The following is a 25,645-nucleotide window of genomic DNA, read 5'->3' as shown; positions in this document are numbered from 1 at the left end:
AAACCCTTCTAAATTCCTGATAAAGTTATCTCTTGGTCATAAATAGATGAATTTTTTTATTATGTCTGATGTAATACTCTTTTGAGTCAATTTCCTAAACTCCTTTAAGATACAAATCGATAGCTGAACTCTCTAGTTGCAAAAGTAAAGCTCTTAGGTAAATGAAACACCTTTTCATTTAAATTTCATTCAAATTAAAATGAAATATTCTAAGTAGGTGTTTAGTGTAATAGCATGTTAAAGGACAATTAAATGAGGGAAAATGGTCCTCAAAGAGATTGCAGGCCAGTGGTAAAAGTGAGTCAAATGTCTCCCTTGACTATTCTTCCTGCTTATACAAAAAACCGTGAAATTTCCTGTTCTTTGCCAAATATGCATGGGGATGACTATTTCAGTAGCAATTTGTCAGAAGGTTATTTATGTTACCTAGAGCTCGTTACTCACACATATTCTTTTTGGTCTTATACCCCATGTCTGATCAGTTTCTCTTTTCTAAGAGCAGTGATTTCCAGAATCTTCCTTCTGTCTGACATTGCTTTGAGGGTGTTTACCAGAAACTGGATAATCTTATGTAATCCTGTCTCTACTCTTCAACTCCTACACAGTTTTATTATAATTTTTTTTTCTAAACTTCCAGTATTTGCTAATTTTGGTCCTAATAACTCTAAACAACTAATACCATATAAGAGTATGGCTTAGAATACTCTGGTTTCAATTATCAGCTGCAATAACTTTGGGCAAGTATGTTGTCTTAAGACTATCATAAATAAGATACTCCAAACACTATTACAGGAAGGAAATTATTTGATTCTGATTTATAAGGAAAATTTTGAAGCTGAATTAAAAATTTGCTTTAAAAAATGTTGACAGCCAAAGTACACACAATTAGTAACGATAGCGAGTTGACTTGCTTTTAACTTTAATATGTCATTTTAGTATAAACTAGACTGTATTAAAAGTGCCAATATGCTTCTAAAATTAATTTTCATTGTAATATTATAGCCAACCTTTTGAGTTGAGGTCTTCATTGCATAACCATAATTTCTGCTTAAATTCTGCAGAGAGTTAGGGAATGAAATAGGCAGAAATTGGGCCACTAGAGTTTTAAGTTAAATTCCATTTCAGAGAAATCTGAGACACTTTCATTTTTTTTCCCCTTTGTGCTAGTAATCAGTCCAGAAAATGACAAGAAAAGAGCTTCGCGGAGTTATCAAGAAATTAAACTTTTTCCCAGCCATTTTTCTTCTTTGTTCTTGCTTTATACTCCAAATGTCCAATTACAGATTTTAGACCATGATAAAACTTGATAAGATGTTAACTAAAATGTCTGTAAAGATAGCCACTCCTAACTTTATATCCTCTACAAGAACTCCCAAATAAATTTAATCCCTGTTTGGGATTAGCCCTCAAATGTAGCTCTAAGTGTTTACTAATTATTATTCTGGCATCCCTCCATGTGGTAAGAATCATAGTGCAGGAATCGCAAATGAACACCGTCCCCAGGAACCAGCCAGGCCGTGTAAATGAGTGAAGTATCTCTGGTGATATATCAGCGTGTGATAAATGGCCTCACCTCAGGTGACACCAAAGCAATAGTGAGTGGGGAAGACTATGGCAAATGGGACAGCTCCTGTGCTTTCCTAATGGCACAGCCACTTCTCAGCTCCAGTGAATTGTGGCCATGTGGGAATGGTGGCCTAGTTTTCTGCAATGTGTTAAATCAGAAATCTCACTTTAATGGAAAGTCTCTTGACTTTTCAATGTTGGTAACTAATTTAAATTTTAAAAGAAATTATTTGCGCTGGGAAATCTCACTGACAACGTTTGAAGGGAAAATCCAGCTAGAGTTTTATAGTAACTCTGGTAACCAAATGGGAGATGGAGGGGAGAGAGTGAGATTGGAGGCAGGAAGGTAGTTAAGGACCGAATGGCCAGGTAAATGAAAATGTTGGCCAGTATTGGAGAAGTGCAAAGAGTTCTGGAGAATTCTGGAGTTCTGGTGGGCTAGAGACTTTCAGGAGATACAATAGGCGGGACCTAGAAGCCAACTGTGTAGGGTTAAGAGCCTATGGAAGAACTAAAGTTTCAAGTTTCTCTGGGGTCCCAGGAAAAAAAAAAACTGCTGGGGCTCAGGTGGAATGTGCATATTTTTATCAGTAATCTGAAATCCAATTATCCGTCTTCCGCAAGTGCAGACACCACTCCTGCGCACAGAGAGTAATTATACCATGTATGGGCTCAGTTTTGATTTTTCAATCAGAGGATGCACTGATACCATTGCTACATTTGCTTGAAAGGTCACGGCTTCAGTGGTTTAGACGCTGGAAAGCAAAGATGAAAATAGAAGCAGAGTGATTTTGTAAAACAGATGGGGGAAAGCAAAGGAGGTCAGTTTACAGTCACTGCCAGGAGAGAGGGATGAGAGAGGCGAAGTTAGGAACTAAAAACTCTCATGTAGACTATGATGCTATAAAAACAGGAAAGGGGGGTGCAGCTGTGAATCTCCCCATTCTGAGTTAGCTTGATACTGAAAATTGAACAACTGATGGTTCTCTGTTGTGTTCCCTATAGAGTGAATGTTTTGTCTATTGCATAAAGACAAAGTTTAAATTACCTTTGAAGTCCTGGAAGTATCTATCATCTCTATTCAGAGACAAAAATAAGAAGCGTTGGCAGGGGGCAAATGTCAGAACACGAAATAAAAAGCACCAGTCGTATCAACTCAACAGTGTTTTTTGGGCACTGCAGATCAAAAGAAGGCCCTGATGATCCAATATTGATTAATACATGGTCCAAGCTCTCAAGGCAGATAAACATTTAAATAACTAATAGCAGGAGGATAGAACAAATATTTTACTAGCCATTTTAAAGAGATTGAGCTTCAGTGTCCAAGGGATAGATATCCGAGTGGCAATGTCCATTTGTTGGGAAGAAGGGCCTAATCTCCAAAAGAGATGTCATGGCTCAACATAATCGCTCAAAACATAGCTTGGGAGTCAATTCTAGCAAAGTCTAGAGATGACTGACATTTCCCAAAGAAAAATTATAAAGCAAAAGGAATGGTATGCCAAGGGTGGAGCCCAGAAGAAGATTCTTTTTTTTTTTAATATTTTATTTTATTTTTTATATTTTTATTTATTTATTTTTTCTGTGAGGAAGATCAACCCCGAGCTAACATCCATGCCAATCCTCCTCTTTTTGCTGAGGAAGACTGGCCCTGGGCTAACATCCGTGCCCATCTTCCTCCACTTTATATGGGACGCCGCCACAGCATGGCCTGACAAGCAGTGCATCAGTGCACGCCCGGGATCCAAACCCGGGCTGCCAGCAGCGGAGCGTGTGCACTTAACCACTATACCACGAGGCCTACCCCAGAAGATTCTTGAAATGTGGTAAGCAGGGATTTACTAGATTCACACAGGATAAGCAATGCAATACTTTGTCATTCTTGACTTGTACAGTAAGGGGCATTTAAGCAGTTGGGGTCATAGACACTTGAAAGAGGAGAAGGCCAATGTAGATCTGGGGATGATGACGTTAACTGCGCCAGTGAGGGTCAAAGAGGTCCAAACACTGCTCTGTAATTAAAATGTGAGATGAGGAGGAAAACAATTTGAAGTTCAAAGTAAGTACATAGGTTGTACTGAATCCTCTTCCCTCTGCCATCTTGCCTTCTAGGTTTAAAATCAGTCCCAACTCCTCCATGAAGCTTTAACTAGTCAAGCAAACTGGTTGTTAATTCTTCCACTTCTGAGGTTCTAGAACACTTACGTCTAACCCTTCCTTGACACTTACTGTTTTACAATTTTGCCTTATTAGCTTGTGTGTATGCCTGATTACTAGGATGGTGATTATAAGTGGTCATCCAAACTGGAACGCTTTCGAGAGTGAAACTAGGACAGGCAGAGTGCTATTGGTGCTATTGATAATTACTGAGGGACAACAGGCATAAGTGAGAACTGTCCTGAGCAACCTAGGTTGTGCCGTCAATCGGACTTATTTCCCTAACTGAGCCACATGGTTCTTTTATCTCCTCAAGGCTTTGCACAGAGTAGATTCAATGACTACATTAGATGTCATAGAATCTAACGTGGAGATTATTACATGACCCAAACTCTTCATTTTATAGGTGAGGTAACTGAGATCCAGAGAAGTTATGTGACTTGCCTGTGGCTGCACAGCTAGTTCTTACCTTGCAGGTCTGTTGTCTTCATGCCTAATCTTGTTTTCTTACTGATACCAGAGACTGATGTCCTTTCTCAGATCTTGCTGTGGGTTTAGAGCCTGGTTGATTAATAACGTTGTCTTGCCTCTTTGGTCAGATGTTGATGTCAGCTTTTTCTACCTCCTCCTACTGTGATCCACAGTGACTAAAATTGTGGTGAGCACATTAAATGCTCAGCAAATGTTAATTGAATTAACAAATGATCATTGAAACAATGATTCTTATCAATGAAAAGGCCTTGAAAGTAATATAGTCAGGTCCTCTCATAAATAGGGAGAATGAAACTCAGAAAGCATTACATGACTTGCTCTAAGGTCAATTTAGTTAATGGTAAACCCAAACTAAAACAATTCTCCTAGGTCTTTTAATTCCCAAACCAGTATTTTTCCTGCTATGCCCCACTGCTTTGAAAGTGACAGGCAGCAAAATGTTAGCGACCTAAAACGTGAAGTGACATCATAATGGTTTATATTTTTTCTTGTTGTTTCCAAATGCTGTCTTATGTTACAGGACCCTCCACTACAACCCTATGAGGCTGACAAGGCAGCTGAACAGTTTTACAAATTAGGCAATCAAAACTCAGAGTTTAAGAGACTTGGGACTGAATTGGTTCAATTTCCTGAAATACAGAGAATACAAAGAAACTTGCTCAATCTTAATACTGCCCTTGAAAGAAAGTTTTTTTGTTTTTTTTTATAATTTAGCAAGGCAAAGCTCTGTCAGCAAAGATATTCTTCAGGGAAGGACTTGGGATTATATATTAAAAAGCTTTCTCCAAGTTACTCATCACCCAAGAAACAGTATCCTGATTTACTGTTGCTCTTATGGGGAATTCTTACAGTCAGAAAATCATGGTTCTTTGTTATTTTGGCTAGAAAGGTGAAGAATGTTGGAATCATGTAGTGAGTGGGTTAATGCAAAAGTATGTGACAAAACTTTCAGAATTCCAATTAAAGACAAACAGAAAAATAAAGAAAAATTAAATCAACAAATCGCTGCAGAGTGAGCTTAAATGTTTCAGGTGTGATGCTGAATTACTGATGTGACTCGCTCTGAGCAGCATCCAGAGTGCTGGCTTCCCCCACAGGACTTCGAGGGGAACTTGGTATTCTCTGCAGCTTCACACTCTTTCTAATTAGGGAGCATTTAGGCTCATGTTTACTTCGCTAGAAAACATTGACCTAAATCAACCCTATTAACAAAGTTTCCCAGGTTGTTTTGTTGCTTTGCTCTGCTGAAGTTCGATTGAGACTATTTCTGATTAAATTAAATGTAAATGAAAGAAGAGAGTGAGAAGAAATGGCAAACATTTTCATTTCTTCCAGAATCTTTGCTAAATAATAGCTGAACAGCTGTTTTCCTGGGGGTTCATTGGGATCATGAGTTGCCTCATGGAAGGCAGGGACCATACTTTGCTCACAGTACTTATTTCCAGAACCTCAACAAGCATGAGACTTATAATGGGACCCCAGGAACCACTTGCTGAATAAACCAGTGAGTTAAAGTCTGGAAGGCTTCTCTGGCCAACTCCCTGGGCTTCCTTAGCCAAATGGAGGGCTTCCTTGCAGTGCCCCACACCTTACCTTAGCAGTGACCTTATTGGGTTGTAATTGTTTATGTTTTGATTTTGTGTTTCTGTCCCATCAGAAAGTCATCTTCCAGAAGTCAGGGACCTTTTAGATTTTTTATTCTATTTTTTTATCAGTTGTGAATCTCCATTGCCTCCATATCATTGCCTAGTGATGTTTAATGAGTATTTATTGAATAAAAGAACTAAGGAATGAGTTTCTGGTATCATTTCTCCCTTAACTTATGAAGGTAAGATCTAATTATTTATAAAAAAAATGCATAATGTTTTTACTTGAGAGAAAAACACCATCATTACCTACCGAATACAACATAAATATAGTATAACATAATGTGATATCAGTAGTATACAATAATAAGCTATAGTATACAAAACCTAAGACAATGTAAATCATATATAAATATATGACATATTTTAAGTAATGTAATATATTATGATATAATATAATATATAGGGAATAGCAAATAGTGTTCAATGTAAAAGTAGATTTTGTTTTCTTGTACTTGGCCTCTTTTTTCTTCAGTATACCATAAAATTTAAAATGACATACACACAATCAGGACTCAGCTCAATTAGCTCAGTCTTAAAGCTCTGGAGTTAGTCCATTTTGTGGCCTTGGGCAAGTTGCTTAAACCTCGTTAAGACTCAGTTTCTTCATCTTTAAAATTTATAATAATTTGTACCTTGTGAGTTATTATGATAACACTTAACATTTATTGAGCACGTAGTATGCCCAGGACATCACCACGAACACTTTCTTCACATCCTCAACCTTGTGTCTAGAGACTGTTATCTGTCACTTGTAACAGGGAGGAACCTGAGGCTTAGAGTGGTCTTTTTGTGTGTGTGTGTGAGGAAGATTAGCGCTGAGCTAACATCTGTTGCCAATCCTCCTCCTTTTGCTGAGGAAGACCAGCCCTGGGCTAACATCCATGCCCATCTTCCTCTAGTCTAGATGGGATGCTGCCACAGGATGGCTTGACAAGCAGTGCGTTGGTGTGTGCCCGGGATCCGAACCTGTGAACCCCGGGCTGCTGCAGCGGAGCGCGCACTTAACTGCTACACCACTGGGCCAGCCCCTAAAGTGGTCTTTTTTTAAGAAGGGTAAAATACTTTGTAAACCACATACTGTCTTACACCAAAGAAGGAAGTCTTAACTTAGAAACTTAGATGTGTTTTTGAGGATCATGCAAAAATACTTTTTTTTTTACTTTTCATGAAATGGAATCAAGCCAAGACCAAGAAACTCCACATCATACATTAGAAATAAAAAATACCAGATGCTTGAGATGAAAACAGCCACAGAATCAAGGCCTAAATATCCCAGAATCTACACTGGAGATACCTCAAATATTAAAGGGTTGTATTCCACAATGGGGATGGGTTCCAGGACAGAGAGGAGAGGAGGAGAGTCATGGGGTGGGGAGGGGGTCCAACCTGGTCTATGGGATTTAGAACCGTATATTTGCATAGGGTTCTTGTTGTTTATGTGCAAGACCTCTTGCTCCTCATGTTTTAGATATACTTATGGAAAGACAAGACATTGTGATTATTAGTTTATAAATCTGTTGCTTTACATATTACCATTGTTAGGAAAAAGGAAAATTTATTCAGATACAAATTTTGTATCAAAGTATTATCACCAGTCTTCTACACAAAGAAATCTGCCCCCTTACCTGGGGGTTTCCGTCTCACTAGCAAAAATCACTCCAACTTCTACCAATTCAAGGCTCCAGTGCCACTGTTATAATCTCCTAATATGATCAGAAGGATGGTAGCGCCTTCCTAATGTGGGTGATTTTGCCTAAAAATAAACACACAAAGCTGGTTGAATGCTCTGAAATCCGTGTGTCTGGAAGAGGTGGGAGAGAAACATGTGTCAGAAATTTGTGCCTACTCACATTTTATACATGATTCAACTTGGCTTTTAAACACTTTAATGCTGCTTGGGTTTGAATACAGACAGGATTACTCCCAGGCCCCAAATCTTCGTTTTCTCTATGATGTTTAAATAAAGTAATGCATGTAAAACGTTTAAGACAGTGTTTAGCCCATGGCACATGCTCCGTAGCTATTAGCTACTATCCTCTATACTGTACTATTATCATGAACATCGTCCTGATGTTGAAGGAAGCATCCCTAGCAGAGAGAGCTGTCCTCCTTCTATGTTCCATGTCATATTTATTATAGCCACTTATCACACTTTAATTGTTGGTTAACTTCTTCCTTGCCTCCACTAGCCTTCAAGAGGTTTAAGAGCAAAGATTATGCCCAGCACATTGTAGATGCTGAGTATGTGTTTATTAAATTGAAGGAAAATATATTTAGCTAGATTCATTTATTTTTCTCATAGTACTTTGTGTAGATTCCCACCTGACCTTGGAAAAGGCACTAGTTGATTATATAAAAACAGTTTGCATCTTTGGAACAAAATATTTTTTATAGTAGGACTTTCTTTCTTTCAAAAGGAAAAATAAGGCCATCTCACAGGCTATAATAAATGATGTCATTATGGCTGATAAAACAATCCAAATGCACGTGTGGCTCTGTTTGTTGCTTTGTAATAGAAACTCAGGGCCATGCTGTCATTGAATTTCCAAAGGTTTTTACGACGCAGAAGTCTATTTAAAACACACACACACACACACACACACACACCATCATGTCTAGTATATTCATTGAATTGTAGAATTTTTTGTGCCTAGCCTCTTTATTCTAAGAGAGTGCCACAGATGGCATAAAATGATTGACATAAAATGATTGATTCAACACCAGAGAGATTATTATGACAGAACTGAGATGAGGATTCTGGTGTCTTGACACCCTGGTCAGTGTTTCTCCACCCCTTCACTTATGCATCCATCTGACAACTAAAAAAAAAAAACTTTGGAGGTTCAAGTTGGCCATTTTTCACTATTGGTCTACATGAGATAGCCCTCTTACAGTGTGGTTGGAGATATTCTATGGGGCCAGTTTCTCAGAATTAGCACCCTTCCACATGTAGGGGGCTGCTTTCAGGCACCCTGTCACTGTAGGGTAAAGGAACGTGCTCTGGACTCTCATGAACCCGAGCTTGAATTCTGAGTGTGACTTTCGTAGCCTTTCTGAGCTTCTCCTCATCTGTGTAGTCATCACTTGAATGCCTTCCTGTCGCGCTCTCAGCCTTGGCTTCCCTTCGCCTGTCCTCTCTTTCCTCCTGCACTCAGAGCTGTGGCTCTCTTCTCCCTCTTCTGCCAGGATCCAAAGTTAAGATGCTCAGCATGTTTCACATTTATATCTACCTTCTTCCTTTGTTTCTCTAAACTTAGGCATCACTCCTCCCTTCACCGAAGCTAAGTTATCTCATTCTTTACTTTCACAGCACTCTAAGTGTTTTTTGTGTGTGTAATGATATTCTATGTTAGTCTGCCCTGCGAGACTATAAGCTTCACGATGATCGTGGATTTTGTCTGCTTTATGCATGCATATATATTAATCAGTTTTGAATCTTGCACAAATATTGAGTGCATAATTAATGAAGGAATATATAGTGTTTGAGTAAAAAATCATGTGAGCCCGGGCATGCCTGACCTTGGAATGGATGAGCTGAGAAGAATGGAACCATCTCCAGTTTCGAGATTATTGTATCTGGATCAAATGGAAATGAAGCAATCATTTTATATCACTTTTAAAGTTTAAAAGTGGAAAGACCATAGAACTGAAATTACATGGACCCTCCAGTAAGGCCACTGTATCACCCAGATTAGTAACCAATTAAGAAAGCTTCATCTCAATAGTGTTCTCTGAGTTGCCTGAGGATTTTGGTGTTTGTTGTTGTTGGTTTGGGAGATGTTATTTTGTAAGTCCTAAATGGCTGCATTGGATAGTGGCCAAATACAGGGATTTCTAATATGCCTTTAAAATAAATTATTTTATTCAGGTTTTGAAGATACTTGAGGTTTGCAGGTTTTGCTGTTTATTTCATAAAATGACTGTTTTAGTTGCCCTGTCTTAAATTTCCTATTTTTGCCATTTTAAATCTGGTGTAGGTATACTGGACTGGGATTCAGAATTCATGAGTTCTAGAACCATTTCTACCACCGGCGAGTTTTGTCATTGTAGTTAAGATGCGTATCCTGTCTGAGCCTAAGTTTTATTCGTGTAGTGAACACAGCAACTTGTCTTATCATAATCTCTCCCCTTCTTCCAAAACACACACACAAGCACACACACTCTTATCATAGATGTGATAATATATTATTGATTCAGTACTTTGGGAATATTGAATTTGTTTGCTGTCCATAAAGGTTATAGAAGAGTAGCATCTAGCCTCTTGGAATTTTTCATATCTAATATTCTTTTTCTATATTGTTAAAATAAGTATTAATGATCTAAATTGAATACAAATTTAGGTAAGTTTTGCTGTTATTTTATATAGGTACTGCCATGTATAATATTGATTAATTTGTCTCCGACAGCAAAATAAAACATGGTGATCAATGTTTCTGATTGACTTTTTCTGCTGGGATGGTGTGAGTGTACACTGATCGGAGCTGGTTTTTACTGCTGATCAGACTGATGAAGCACAATCTCAATAATTATTTTGTTTTGATGCGAGTTTCTTCTCTGATGTCCACATGGATTTGCAGGCAGATTGTGACAATGCGCTCTTATGACAGAAAGAGACATGTTTAGATCAGAGAAAAACCACTTACAGCAGGAATTATGAGCTAACACTGTTGTTAGCCCTAATGTTCTCTCTTTACAGTGCCCCTTTCAAGATGTGCATAATTGATACTGCCATAAGCACTCTCCCATTCTTTTTGCACAGCTAAGAGAATAGAGAAGATTGGAATGCAGAATAAAGACCCAGGATTGTACAACAAAATTAATTCTGTTCTATTTCATAAAATATTCCATTCATTAGAAATGAATATTTTCATTGCAAATGAACCGAGACAGGCAGATAGGCTGAGCTAGTCCTTTATTTTGTTTTTCCCAGACGATGACGCCAACAGATAGCAAAAACTCAACAAAGGTTTGGCATGTGCCAGTCCGTTATTTCAATGACTATCTCTTTTTTAAAGGAAACATATATAGGCTTCACAAAGTAATCCTTTTGCTCTTGTGGCCTTATCTCCTTAGGTATCCCTCATTTTTAGAACACATATGTGTTCTTATCACTTTGAGATATTTGCTTCCAGAGTGAAAATGTTTTTCCAGCCACAACCTGATTCCATGTTCTGGATAATACTAATATCAGCTGGGAAGAATCTCAGGATTGAGTCCAATAAGGGTGCTCATGTGGTGGGTGCCCTCTGAGATCCAACACACGATGTTAACCTTCAACAATGATCAGGAACCTCTGTTGGAGGAATCAAGCCCTTATGGAGACTTTAGAGCAATTTTAAGAGTTTTTCATTAATAAAAATGATAATGAGGACAATGATAGATTCTGCTTGTCAAGTACTTTCTGTCCTCACAAATTCCTGTGGGAAAGGTGTTAATATATCCATTTTATGAAAGAGTAATCTGATGCTCAGAACACTTAGATAACTTGCTGGAGGTCACACAGTTGGTAAGTCATGGAGGCAGAATGTGAACTCAGCACTGTCTGATTACCACTGTGTTCTCCCAGCTTTGGGCTGCTGCCTCTTATTTCTGATTCCAGCGTCACTTCAGTCAAGTCTCAAACACCCACACATGTTGTATCCTTGTACTGAAGGCAGGTGGCGCCATCAGCTTTTCATGTAGGGCTAGTGCTTCATTTTTCAAGAAGCACAGAGAATTAATCCAGCAAGGGGAATTTGAGAGGCTACTCAAATACCTGAGCTCCTGGGACAGTTCAACTTTTTTAATTATCTGGAGTGAAGGCTTCCCACAAAGTGAAACCTTCAGAATAGGGCCAAACTCAGAAGTGAAACACAGAAAAAAAGGTCCTCTGTGGTGATAGTGAATAGACAGAAGCAGGTAAAATAGCCAAGATGAAGTCAGGGTCTGAACATTGCCACCAGCGTGCTGTGATGGTTCCACTGGGGATAAAAAAGGGAGGGTGGGCTTTCATCGCCAGGGAAGGGATAATGACCAATTAAGAAAAACCAGCAAAGAGAGACAAAGGAAAGAAGAAAAACCAAGAGAGAAAAAATGGAAAGGAGCGTGACACACAGAAAGTGAGTGGATGGCTGTGTCAGAGAAGATAAGAGAAGATGAAGTACTTTGTATAAGGAGTGACAACAGGGTGTCAAGTGACAGCTATTCTAAGAGCAGAAAGGCCATCTAAACTAAGGGATAAAACCATTTCTGTGTTTAAGACAAGAATTAGAGAAGAAAGAACAATTTAATTATTAGAGATAATATTGTTAATTCTTTCTATTATATTTGCTAATCACTTCCACATATGATATTTCATTTAATCTTCACAAAAATTCTGTGTAGTAGGCTAAGTGGATGCTTCCACCTCTGTTTTAGAAATGTGGAACTCTGGTGTCTGAGAGGCTAAGGGACTTGTCTACTTGCTTGAATAAGCAGTGGAGTTGAAACAAGAAAACGTGTGTTCTGGCCCCATCTAGTTCTCTTTCACTATGGACTGCTGTTACACACTGTTTGTGTAACGTTAAAAGTACATCTACCTTAGGGTGGCTTTGTCACATATGCTTGGGGCATTTAGTTACTGGGCTAGTCTGGACTTCTTAATTTGAAATAGCCATAGGGATAAACGTACGTAAAGAGTATAGCACTGAGTGTATTTCACCTGTTTCATTTTACTAACCTGAGCTAGTTAGGATGCGTTCATTATGGAATAGGGGTCAAGTATGTCCTAGGTGTGATTTGGGCAGAGAGTGGTGAGCTGGAAACTCAGCACCAGTGGTCTTTGCAATAGAAGCAGGAAGCCAGATTGACTCACCTGCAGCATGTACAAAGGGAGTATCAACTACAGCGGTCATCCTTTGTTCCTGTCTGCCCAGGGTCTCTTTCCCTTCTCATCTTCTTGGTTGTGAATGTATAAGGTGGGACTGACCCATCACCCTTCCTCTAACCCCAAGCAACTGGAAAAGGGTTATGCCCCTCACTGGGCCAATCAGTGTCTTCTGTGGTTACTTTCTGCCAGAATAGGTGGAAAAGATACGTTGCTTTCCATGGCTATTGTTCAGAGGATGTGGGTCTGGGGCTGCCATCTGTCATCTTTTCCACCTCATGGAGGGAACCTGATAGAAAACTCAGAACAGCAAGAGCCCCTGGCCCCGCTGATTGAGTCTCCAGAACATAGAATCAGATGCATCCTTGAACTTCCCATTTGAGGTAACAAAGAAATCCTCGGGTTAGTATGAGTTGAGATTTGGTTACTCTGCAAATCAGAGTCATATGCAAACACATAGTGTGTCATGATAACAGTCAATACTTACTGAATGCATACCATACTATGAGGCATTCTTCTAAGAACTTTCATGCATTAATCATTTAATCCTCACAATAATCCTATGACATATACATCATTATTATTTCTATTTTACAGATGAAGAAACTAAGGCAGAGAGGTTAGATGACTTGCCCTTAGATCACAGAGATGAGAAGATGCAGAGCTGGATTTGAAACCAGGTAGTCTAGCTGTACTCTGTGAACTCTACCCATTCTCTGGCTCTCTTTGTGTAGGTCTCTCCATATCTCTCGCTCTCTCTCTCTCCCTCCCTCTCTCTCCCTCCCTCTCTCTCTCTCTTCCTCCCTCTCTCTCTCTCTCTCTCTCTCTCTCTATATATGGAGGTATATATGTGTGTGTTTCCATACATATATGCACTTAATCTTAATGTATATACTTCTCTGTAATGTGAAAATTCTCAGTAATAATGGAATTAATGTTACAAGTTAGAAGATTAATGTTGGTTATGTGCATGGAAATAAGTATCTTAAATTTTATCCCAGTGTCATGGACAAGAATAGAAATGACTACTAGAGCCTAAAAAGAAACTATGGATCTATGAGTGTTTTGAAAAGGGTATAAATAGGAAAATTAAAATGCATGAGTATAATATTGAAGCATCCATATTATATGACATTAAGTCTCTGAAAGAGCTGGTAGTTAGCTGGCCAAATCTTTTTCAGAAGTAAGAAACCAAACAAAAACCTAGAAGCAGCGAGGTATAGGCACTAGAGCACATTGTATATGATTATTGTAGAGAGAAAGATCCCAGTGGGGAGGAGTCTCTGAACAGGTGTTTACTGAAAACTAAGATATTTTGTGAGCCAGAACATTTAACCAAGCCAATTACTGGGAACTTGCAAGGTTAGAGATGTTATCATAAAGCTAGAAAACACAAAAACACTGTATTGGGGAAGCTGCAGAAGAATTATCTAGATATTTCAGAAAAATCATCTTGAAGCACCATCCAGTCCCTGGGTTTCTTTATGTTGATGAATCTGAGTCTATTTTTCAGGGATTCTCAACTCTAAGTTACAGTTAGTGAATCCCATGCCAAGATGTACTTGGAATTGAAAGTGTTAACTCTCTCGCCATGCACTGCTGACATATGCCACCACAAAAAATAAATTTTCTTATTTTAAAAAGTGTCAAGGCCCTATAACTTCCTATTGTATCATGCGAATAAATGCAAAAATATAGGTAAACACTTTTGAAAAATATGTTCTTATGCTTTTAGAAAAGAATTGTCTTTGAATCATGATTGCATCTTAGGACAGGGGTAGGCAGATGGGACAAATTCAGCCCTCCACGGGTTCTTGTAGGGCTAGTATACTAAGAATATTTTTCATATTTTACAATGTTTGAAAAAATCAAAAGAATAATAATATTCAGTGACTCATAAAATTTATATGAAATTTAAATTTCAGTGTCCATAAATAAAGTTAATTAGAATACAGCCACAGTCATTAATTTACATATTGTCTATGGTTTTTTTGTGCTATGTCAGCAGAGTTGAGTAATCATGTATGACTCACAAAGCTTAAAATACTTACTATCTGACCCTTTATAGAAACAGTTTGCTGACCCTGTCTTAGGATAATAAAGCTATGACGGCAGGAAGCGCTTGAAACGCTCATCCTAGAGAAGCAACGTTAGTGCCTAGAAACAAACAAATAAGCAAACAGACAAATAAATCAATGTGTGTGTGTGTTTGAACCATCCTGCCTGTTATGTTGATATTACTTCCTGTAGTAAAATCATAAACCATGTTGAATTAAAATATACAGTGTTAGTTTAGAAATTTTTTTGTGACAAGTTTATACAATCCTCTGACAAGTGATGCAGTGGGCTATCAATTTCATTATAACATAAAATACCTATATTTTATTTAATAATAGAAAGACTTTATGAAAACTGTGTCCTGTTGAAATATGTAGTCTCATGAAGATAAAAAAGGAAAATATTTAGGTTTTGGAATGAGGTTTTCTTATAATGCCTAGGTTAATTTGTGAAGTGAACAAATTCATGGATTTTTTTCACCCCATCAGTGGATTTGGTAAGGTAAGTGGGATAAAAAATGCATGTCAGCTAGCAAGAAGATTACGATTCCTGTGCTCCATTGTACTACAATATAGAAATCGAAGTTAGAATACTCTGAACATATGATAGGCAAAGAAAAGAATACTCAAAAAAGGGTAGAGTAACTCCATACCTCGGAGTTTACCGCAGAATTATTGTGCTCATGCTGTTTGTCTGTCTGTAATTACCAACCAGCTTGTTTTTCTTATCTCTACATTCATGAATTCTACCCATGTATTTTATTTGTTTTAAACATTTTATTTCTTTAAAAATATTTGAAACATAATATATACAAAATATATATTTAATTGTGCAGGTTGAAGAATGATAGTATCATTGTATACTCATCTTTTATCTCTTCATCACTTTTTCCTCTGTGTTCTTAAAAAATACTTTTTCTATTTTCTATCATAATTGCTTATGTATATGTGTCCTATATTCCTTTGAAATACTGTGAGTTTCTTCAAGGCATGATCTTTGACTCATTCTTCATTTCCTAGTACCGGTGAATGTTCACAGTACTTAGGACATTACCTTTGACAGAGTAACTACTCAAACAAAGGTGTGCAGAATGAATGAATGAGTGTACTGCAAGCACTCTGTGGAGAGAAATCTTTCATTACCTGACTCTTTCTTATAGTTACTAAGCTTAAGATCATGGAGTAGGCAATTAGCAAATGTTGGAATTGAGTGAAAAGCCCTGTTATTCAATTGAGGCACACTCCTGAATGTGTGTGTACAGGCACTGTGCTGTCTTATGAGTTAATTGGACATTTTCACCAAAGTACTAAATATAATACAGCAGTACCCTGTGAAGTTGTCGAAGTGTTCAAGGCTACCTTATCCATTTATCGAAAACCTCCAGTTGCATATGCTATAATTGTCATATTTTTTCTCTCTTTTCCCGGCTCTTTCTGTTAGTCATATCAAGTTGGTCTGCATTTTGGTGCCCTCATTTTAGGTTTGAAAATGTCCCTACTGCTCATGTCATTGGGTCCTTTAGCTCTGGGCTGGTCTTGTCTCTTGTCCTCCCTCCTCCCCCACCTTTTTAAACCCTTTCCCTTTCCTCCTTATAACACTTCTACGCTTCTTGATTTCGCTTTACCAGCCAGTAAGAACATTCTTTTTCCAAAGATGACAGTTAACTTCAAACAAACCATGAATATTTGACCTGCTCACCTCTACTTACCTTGGCTGCTTTTGCCAGTGCTTGCTGTGAAATGCTATTTTTTAAAGTTCTAATTTCTAGCTGTTCTAAGTAGGAAAAGGGGCTGGAATCTGACTGTCTCATAAATAAAATATTACCCTGTTATGCCATCTTCACTGTTAGATTGTTACTTAAGAGCATGTTATTTTTCAAGGCCAGGTAAATGACTGAATATTGAAGGCTTGAGACTTGATTCAATTGTAAGTGACCTTATCCACATGCAATAAACATTTTGACCAAATGCTTTCATCATAAACCACTTTTACCTACTATGTGAAACTTGAAATTCTCAGTTGAACACAAATAATTTTGAATTCAGAACTATGTAGAATTTGTATTTTGTGAAACATGTAGAGCAAGGGATGCCCAAGGATCTGGAATGTTAGGATATTAGGTATATTGGACATACCTGTTATGTACATGAAATTCATTGGGTAGCTAGTCAACTCAAACTGCAGGTAATATGTAAATAGTTAAGTTAAATAACCAATATGCATTTCCATGTTGTAAACATAATTCTTCATTTGTTATGTAGAACGTATTATTGGGAAGATAATCTTGAAGATAGTTTCTTGGTAGATTAATATCATTGAAACATGTTGATGCCTCTATAATGAAGTTTAGACTATTATAAGGTTTTGGATTTATACCTTTTAGTAAGGAACATGAGCTTTGACATCAGATAGATCAGGTTCAAATCCTGGCTCTGTTGCTTATTAGCTGTTTTATCTAGTCCGTGGTTTCCTCATCTGTAAAGTGAAAATAGAAATATCAGTCTCATAATGTTGATGAGAAGATTAAATGAAATATAATATAAAGCCCTTGATGAAATATCTGGAATATAGATGTTCAAGAAATGATGGTTATTATTAGTAGTTGGGTTTTATTCGTCTCGCCTCACAATAAATAGCAATAGTTGTTATTAAGTGTTAATTTAGTTTTCAAAAGGTGCTAATTGACAAGCTGAATAATATTTTGCAAAGTTACTTGGCCTGATTATATGAATTGTGAGATAATATATAAGAACATATTTTGCAGCATTTGGGGGCTTTTAGTTTCCTTTTATGAGTATTTTAGTAACATCCCCTTTGAAATAATATAAAAACAAAAATCCATCTTTTTGGATAAAAAAAGTTTCTTACTATTGAGACATGGGTATGAAACACTAATTTTTACTGAGCACTAATTTTGTTCCAGGGACTGTTCTAAGTACTTTACAGTCAACTAACTCTAAATCTTCACAACAACCCTACGAAGTTGGTACAAAGGCTATCTTTACTTACAGATGAGAAAATTGAGGTACAGAGAGGAATAGAAATGGCAGAGCCTGGATGGAAGCCTGTGCTTTTTCACTCTCAGCCCTGCACTTGTAATCATTATATAATGCTACCTTAATATTAGGGAGAGTTACACTTCGAGTAATGAGTCCTATTTAGAGGCAAATATTACTTGTTAGAAATTTGTATTAGGTGAAGATATATGCCAGATGGAAATTGCAATATAGAAAGTTTAGAAAAGTAAATGCATCTCCGTGGAGCTCCACAAATCTACTATAAAAATGTGCTTTTAAAATGTAGGTCAAATTTGTAATGAGATAATGTGTGAGTAACCTCTTGTCAGAGCACATATATAGTGGACATTTTAGAAATTCTCAGTTAACACTGAATCAGATTTCTACCTATTATAGTAATTTTTTTGAAAGTTATCAAGACATGAAGAGTCATTTTGGGATCTGGATTATCAGATATGTCATTTTATTGATGAATAATTTATCCCAGCAAGTTTTCAAAGCTTTTTGCTTTTTTAGTATATAAGATTCTGCCAAGGTTTTTGGTTTCTTGTGATTGCTGTCAACTTTTGAGAGAGGGATTCCTAAAAGGGAGGCAAGTTGCAGTAGTATCCACCAACACAGATTTTGCTGCTGAAAGGAGCCATCTTTAATTTACTTCTGGTTAAAATAATTAACGTTTTGATAGCCAGAAGTTATAACAATACTTTGTTTTCAGATAATCTTAAGCACAATAGAAGTGGAGTCTTTTAGAAAAAGAATCACCATAAAATTTTGTGTACAACTAATCCTTATTTATCTCAGAGCTTATTTTTAAAAGTCTCAGTCCTGGACTTTTGACAATGTGGATATCCATTTATTTTAAGGACTTATCAGAAAATTTCAAAACAAGCATTTGACCTATAGATATTATATAATTCAATCATATACTTGGAATACTTTTAGGAGCACAGGGATATGTTTCATAAAATTTGACAGCCATCTTGAAACCTTTCAAGAATGGCCAGATGGAAGTCATCGCTCATGTAGAAAAAGAATCTATAGGCAGGAATTTCTGGGTACATGTGAAGGAGTAAAGAGACATGGGGAGGGGGAATAAGATGGCAAATCAAATTTTGTCTCAACATAAGGAAGAATGTTCTCGTGATAAGGTCCCATTAAAATGGAATGGGTTGTTGGAAAAAATTGATGAGTGTTTTCAAAGAGAGCAACTGACCATCTGTTAGGAATGGTATGGAAAGAATTTCTTTCAGGTTGCTGAGTTTGCATTAAATGATCTGTATGGACATTTTTAAATGTGATAATCTAAGAAAGTAAAATGATAGAATGTTCCAACTTTAAAAATGTTGAGGATCACTGCCTTAGTTCATGAGCATTATAAGAATTAAAGAAAGAACATACCTCAGAGCTCTTCCTAAAAGTTTCCAAGGACCGTTTCAGCAGAAAAAGTAATTTTAGTAGTTATTTAAAAAAAATTTTATGAAACAAGTATTTGGAAGACAAAGGGCAATTTATAATGATTTCTTCCACATACTAGGTAGTAACAATTTCAGAGCAGATAGATCTCTATTAGGAAACTATCTCAATGGTATCAGTTAGTGTGATTTGTTTGTAAGCAATAGAAACTGGTGGTGCATGACATAAGCAATAAAGGAATTTCTAGATAAGACAGGTTAGCTCACAGAATCAAAGAAAGTTCTAAGATGGTGGCTTTGGAAAGGACATGAACCAAATCCTCTATGAAGATCTGAGTATCAGAAACTAATATATAGTGTCTCCAGGATGCCATAAGGGGGATGAACGCTAGCCATTAGATCTTTGTGTCACTCTGCTCAAGATTCAAATTCTGGTGAAAAGGTGTTAAGAAAATATAATTTTGAAGCCTTGCTTGGATCATATGCTCACTCATTGGCCTGGGAAAGAAAAACTCCTCGATTAACAACTCCACCAACATATTCCCAGAGCAAAATTGAGGTGCTATTATTAGAAAGAGAAATGTAAGCTAGACAGAGGGAAACCCAGATATGTACCATAATGAGCCACTTTGATTTGAGACATGATATCTTAACTCCTCTCAGCCTCCTTCAACAGTGCCCACCCTCCTTAAAATTAATGTTCTGGAAGAGCAGGGCACAATATAGAGATGAAGTTCTGCACATAAAATGAAAGGCATTTGGAAATTCAGAGAGGAGTTTATGCAAAGTTTTCTACAGTGAAAAGAAGAAATAGAGGAACTACAACAATGTAAAATGTCTGGGCTCTATGGAGGGCCGTAGCCAACTTGAAATTCCTCATGGTGGGGATGGTTGATGGAGTTTTAGCACAGTCATATCTAATATTCTAAGTTGTTGCTTGTACTTAGCATAACTAGCTCTTCTCCATTACCCTAAACCTGCCCTACAAGTCTGCTATACATAAGGATCTTTTCTTCATGGCTCTTTGGAATGATGAAGAATCAGTGTGGAGTGCAGTACGGTAATAACAAAAGAGGCCTCCACAAAAGCACGAAGAGTTAATGGGAAGCAAGCCCTTGACCAGGAAACGAAACTGTCCTGAAATTCATGAGAGTGCTAGGATGCAGAGTGAGGAGGGAGAGTTTCCACATCATTTGAAGTGAAGATTTAAGGCATCTCACTTCTACAATAACCCATATGACAGCTCTTTATCCTACAGTTATTCTTGTCCCATGTCAGACTTGGTTCTGTGCTCAGTATTGGCTCACATTTTTCAAAAAGGAATGTACTTGTACAAGAGTATGGGTATTCTCTCTTTTATAGGAAAGATGGAGGAAGTGAATCACCTCACATATATTACAGTATATTTCAAAATCATTCCTCTAGAAGATTTAGAGATATCTAACTTCAGATTTTCATAATAGTTGGGTTGCATCAAATGGACGTTAATACAAATAAATTATTGTCTAATTTAAATAATAGCTTGCAAATTCTGACAAAATAATATTATTTATTAAAACTTCAGTTTTGATTTATTCATTCAAATACATTTTCCATGTGAATGTAAATGCTAGGATATTTATCCATTTATATATACTGAATAACTTTTAAATTTAATAAAACTCAGTGTTGAGAGAATATGTTTCAAAGAAACAGAGCATTTTATCTTCATCAAAACCGTTAGAGGCATACTGCCTTCTAAAGGGTAATTTTACTGTAATTCAAGGAACTCAATTGTGTCCTTAAAAATGACTTTTTCTCCTTCTTACTGTATCTTAAGTAACTGGACTATTTGAGTGAGAGGAATTCACAGAAAATCATGTACTGCAGTAAATATCATGTAACTATCATGAATAATGGGAATATGAGATATTCAAGAGTAATTTTGTTCATTATTTTTATTGATCAAGTGTAATATGGGCAGAAAATTTTGTAGTCTTTTTTTTTTTTTAACTTTAAGGACCTACAGCCTAAAACTGTATTTACTTCCCTATAGATACAAATGTACACCTTTTTGCACTTGCCAAAGAGAAGTGGTGGGAGGTTCAGCACAGAACTTGATACTGATGGCTGAATGATCTTTAAAGTGATATCAGCATTTGAAATATAGTCCAGTATGAATTTGTAAAAGGGTTGTGTAATTATAGTATTGCATATTGGTAGATATAAAATGATGATAGACCAGCAGGTGACCGGAATACATAGAAGAAACTCATTAAGGAAGAAATTTCACTCTTACTTTGCTGAGATGAGAAGGTTCTCCATGAGACCACGCCCTCGCACCGCTGTCCCAGTGGGAGAGTCATGTAGGCCCATGTACTACCAGTTCAGGAAGGGGCCTTAAGATCACCTTTGGCAATAGCCCTACTTTTACAGTATGAGAGTTTGAGTGATTTTTCAAGACCACAAAAATAATTAGGTTGCCAGAAGGCGTGGCACCTCGGTCTCCTGACTTTTCTTCATGTCATTTTCATGGGTTCCTCTTAGTCACTGCTGGTCCAGGAAGTTTGAGGATAAAAAGAATTTTCCCTCATCCTTCCCGAAGCATTCTGGACTCTGAAAGGAAATAATCAGATGGACCATTTCCTTTTCCACTGTATAGCAGAAGATGCAGGCCTTATTACCTGGAGTAAAGTATGGGAACTAGAAATTGCTTTTTCATCCTTAAATTTTGTTTTCAATATTTTATAGTACTTAAGTGAGTAATGAATCATTTTTGTCCTAATTAATTATATATGAAGTTCTTTTAGCAAAATTTAATGTAATTCCACAAAGTGACAGGAATAGGGAGAAAAATGTGCCTGGAGATAATTGGCCCAGCGCTGCACAAAAGAATTGCAGACATTCTTTTGGTGGAAATATTGATGAAATTTCTAAGAAAAGCCTATTCACAAGCAGTGGGAGATAATCAACTTCGGATTATTCAGGATCCAAAAATCCAATTTATAAAATTTTCTTTCTGTCTTTGCAGCGTTTCAATTAAATGAATTTAAATTCGGGGAGCAAACTCATTTTGAACAACTTCTATGGACATATCATAACTTAATTATTTCATTATGCCTGTGAGCTGTGGGGGAGAAAGAGAAAACCTCCAGAAACTCTCAAAGCGGGTGGTTGTTGATTTTTCGGTCTGTTCGGTATCTTTGCCCCTTCCTCTTGGTGTTTATCTCAGTTTGTGTTTGAGCTTCCAAATCTTCCGCACAAAACCTCTGCACTTCGGGGGAAAATAAATCCACCTAGCTGCTGGATTCAGGCCATCAGTATATCCTAGGCTCCAACCACCAAGCTGTTTTCAGAGCCCTGGAAGTAGTTGAGCCCAGGAAACGTGCTGGGGTTTTCTGGGAAGAAGCTCCTTTGCTTCTATAAGAGAGTGACAAGGAACTTTCCATTCCTCCTTCCCTAAGAACGTTTCCATTTCCTTTGGGAAACAGCAGCTTTTACAGTATGAGATAAGGTGTCATGTTAAAACATTGTGATTAGAGATCTAGTTAACTGTGAATTTACCAATAACCATGTTTTGTGATTTTTTTCAAAAGATGTGTTTTTTCCTGGAAATGTACACTGAAGTAGAATAAAATGAGGGAAGTGTAAACACCGTTATCTTGGGTTAAAACTTTGAAAAATAGGACATCTCTTGGCACTGTTGAACACCTGGCTTTTCCCAGCAGGCTATAGCATCCCAATCACAGAGAAAGGTGAGGCAATTATCTCCTTTCTGCTCTTTCTACTTTCAGGCGAAAGCTGTTGATGTACAATAATTGAGTTTTCTCAGGGTGTCTAAAGAAGAAAAGGCATGTCATCAAGAGGTGCAGCCCAATCCTTCATATTTATCTCTCTCTGTAATTTAAATTTTTTTGCTATAAAATATGTAATACATAAATGATATATAAATTAAAGATTGCCAAAATGAAAGTCCGTGTATTCATTTTCCAAGCTCAAAAGTAAAGCATAACAGGTAATTTAGGAACCTTCTGTGTGCCCCTCACTGATTTGCTACCAGTAGATCCCCCAAAGTAACCACTGCCCTGAATTTTGCCTTGCTTTTCTTATAGTTTTACCACATATGCCTGTATCCATAAGCAATATATTTTTAGTTTTGCTTATACATAGTTGAACTGTATAAAGTTGTTATACTATATGTATTCTTTTGTGACTGTTTTATATGCTAAATACTATGTTTTTGAGGTCAGTCTATGCCGAAGCTATTACCTGTGGTTCATTCATTTTCAGTATTGAATAAGTATGCCTCATTCCGTTTATCATTCTCTTCTTGATTGAAATTTGATTTGCTTCTGGTCTTTTTTATTACAAACAGCCAAGATCATTCTCATGCATGTCCCTTGATGCATATGTGCAAACGTTTCTTTAGGAAAGAGTTACTGAGTTATATAGGGTATGAAAATGTTAAACTTCGTATATAATGCTAAAATGTTTTCCAAAGTTTTTGCACCATTTTATTCCCGTTCCCTGCCACCCATAATTGTTGAAAGCTTGGATTGGTTCACATGGTCATCTGTGCTTACCATTGGACGGTGTTAAATTTTTGATGTTGTTAGTAGTTATACAATGGTATTTCATAGTTAAATTACATTTACCAAATTGCTAATGAGATTGACCATCTTTTTATTTGATAGGCCATTTAAAATTTTCTGTTGTCTTTTTTGAAGACTTTATTTCCCATATATCCCCTATCCCCACACAAGCAGAGCCTCCCCCAATATCAACATCACTCAACAGAAAGGTGCATTTTTTTTTTTTAACTGAGGATGAACCGACATTGATACATAGTCACCCAAATTCCATAGTTTACGTTAACGGTTCACTCTTGGCTATTGTACATTCTATGGGTTTGGACAAATGTATAATGACATATATCCCTTACTATGTATCCTACAGAATATTTTCACTGCCCTAAAAATCCTCTGTGCTCTGCCTGTTCATCTCTCACCCACCTCACCCCTGGCAACCACTGATCTCTTTACTCTCTCTATAGTTTTGCCTTTTCCAAAATGTCATATAGTTGGAATCATACAGGATACAGCCTTTTCCGGCTGTTATAAACATCCCTATGTAGGTTTTTGTATGGGCATAAGTTTTCAACTCCTTTGGGTAAATACCAAAGAATGTGACTGCTGGATCACATGGTAAGAGTATGTTTAGTTTTGTAAGAAACCTCCCAACTCTCTTTTGAAGTGGCTGCACCATTTTGCATTCTCACCAGCTATGTATGAGAGTTCCTGTTGCTCCACATCCTTTCAGCATTTCATGTTGTCAGCGTTCCAGATTTTGGCCATTCTAATAGGTGTGTAGTGGTATCTCAATGTTGTTTCAATTTGCATTTTCCTGATGACATATTATATAGAGCATGTTTTAATATGCTTATTTGCCCTGTGTATGCCTTCTTTGGTGAAGTGTTTGTTAAGATCTTTGGCCTATTTTTTCATCAGGTTGTTTGTTTTCTTACTGATGAGTTTTAAGAGTTCTTTGTATATTTTACATAACAGTCCTTTATCAGATGTGTCTTTTGCAAATACTTTCTCCCAGCCTGTCACTTGTCTTCTAATTCTCTTGACATAGTCTTTTGCAAAGCAGATGCTTTAAATTTTAATGAAGTCCAGCTTATCAATTATTTCTTTCATGGGTTGCATCTTTGGTGGTGTATTTAAAAAAGGCATCACTATAGCCAGGGTCATCCAGGTTTTCTCCTGTGTAATCTTCTAGGAGTTTTATGGTTTTGCATTTTACTTTTAAGTCTATGATCCATTTTGACAAATGTATAAGGTCTGTGTCTAGATTCATTTTTTTTTTTTGCACATGGATGTCTATTTCTTCCAGCACCATTTGTTGAAGGGATTATCTTTGCTAGTGGGAAAGCTTTGAGTTTCTCACCATTAAGTATGTTAGGTGTAGATTTTGTGTAGATAGTTGTCATGTAGTTGAGAAAGTTCCTTTCTATTCCTAGTTTACTGAGGGTTTTTATCATGAATAGGTGTTAGATTTTGTCAAATTCTTTTTCTGCATTTATTGATATGATCATGTGATTTTTTCTTTTTTTTAGTGTTTTGATGTGATGGATTACATTGCTTGATTTTCTGATGTTGAGCCAACATGTATCTATATTCATGAGAGATATTGGTCTGTAGTTTCATTTTTTTGTAATATCTTTGTCTCATTTAGGTATTAGGGTAATGCTGGCCTCACAGAATGGGTTAGGAAGTATTCCCTCTGCTTCTATCGTCTGAAAGAGATTATAGAAAATTGGTATAATTTCTTCATTAAATGTTCGGTAGAATTCACCAGTGAACACTTTTGGGTTTAGTGCTTTCTGTTTTGGAAGGTTATTAGTTATTGGTCTAATTTGTTTGATAGATATAGGCCTATTCAGGTCATTTGTTTCTTCTTGTGGGTTGT

At 37.0% G+C, this 25,645-nt stretch overlaps 1 long non-coding RNA gene across 1 annotated transcript in view; it reads left to right on the top strand.

The window, feature by feature from the left end:
• The window catches only part of LOC131409509 (uncharacterized), a 161,359-nt gene extending 135,995 nt beyond the window's left edge, over positions 1–25,364 (top strand). The window contains exons 2-3 of the long non-coding RNA XR_009220947.1: positions 13,306–13,388; positions 22,969–25,364. This is a non-coding gene — a long non-coding RNA (uncharacterized LOC131409509). The remainder of the gene's footprint in view (positions 1–13,305; positions 13,389–22,968) is intronic.
• Positions 25,365–25,645: the final 281 nt, after the last annotated feature.

This window comes from Diceros bicornis, chromosome 8, assembly GCF_020826845.1.
Source record: "Diceros bicornis minor isolate mBicDic1 chromosome 8, mDicBic1.mat.cur, whole genome shotgun sequence".
NCBI classification, from domain to species: domain Eukaryota; kingdom Metazoa; phylum Chordata; class Mammalia; order Perissodactyla; family Rhinocerotidae; genus Diceros; species Diceros bicornis.
Note: the sequence above shows the minus strand (reverse complement) of the source record. Positions and strands in the feature narration are given on the sequence as shown.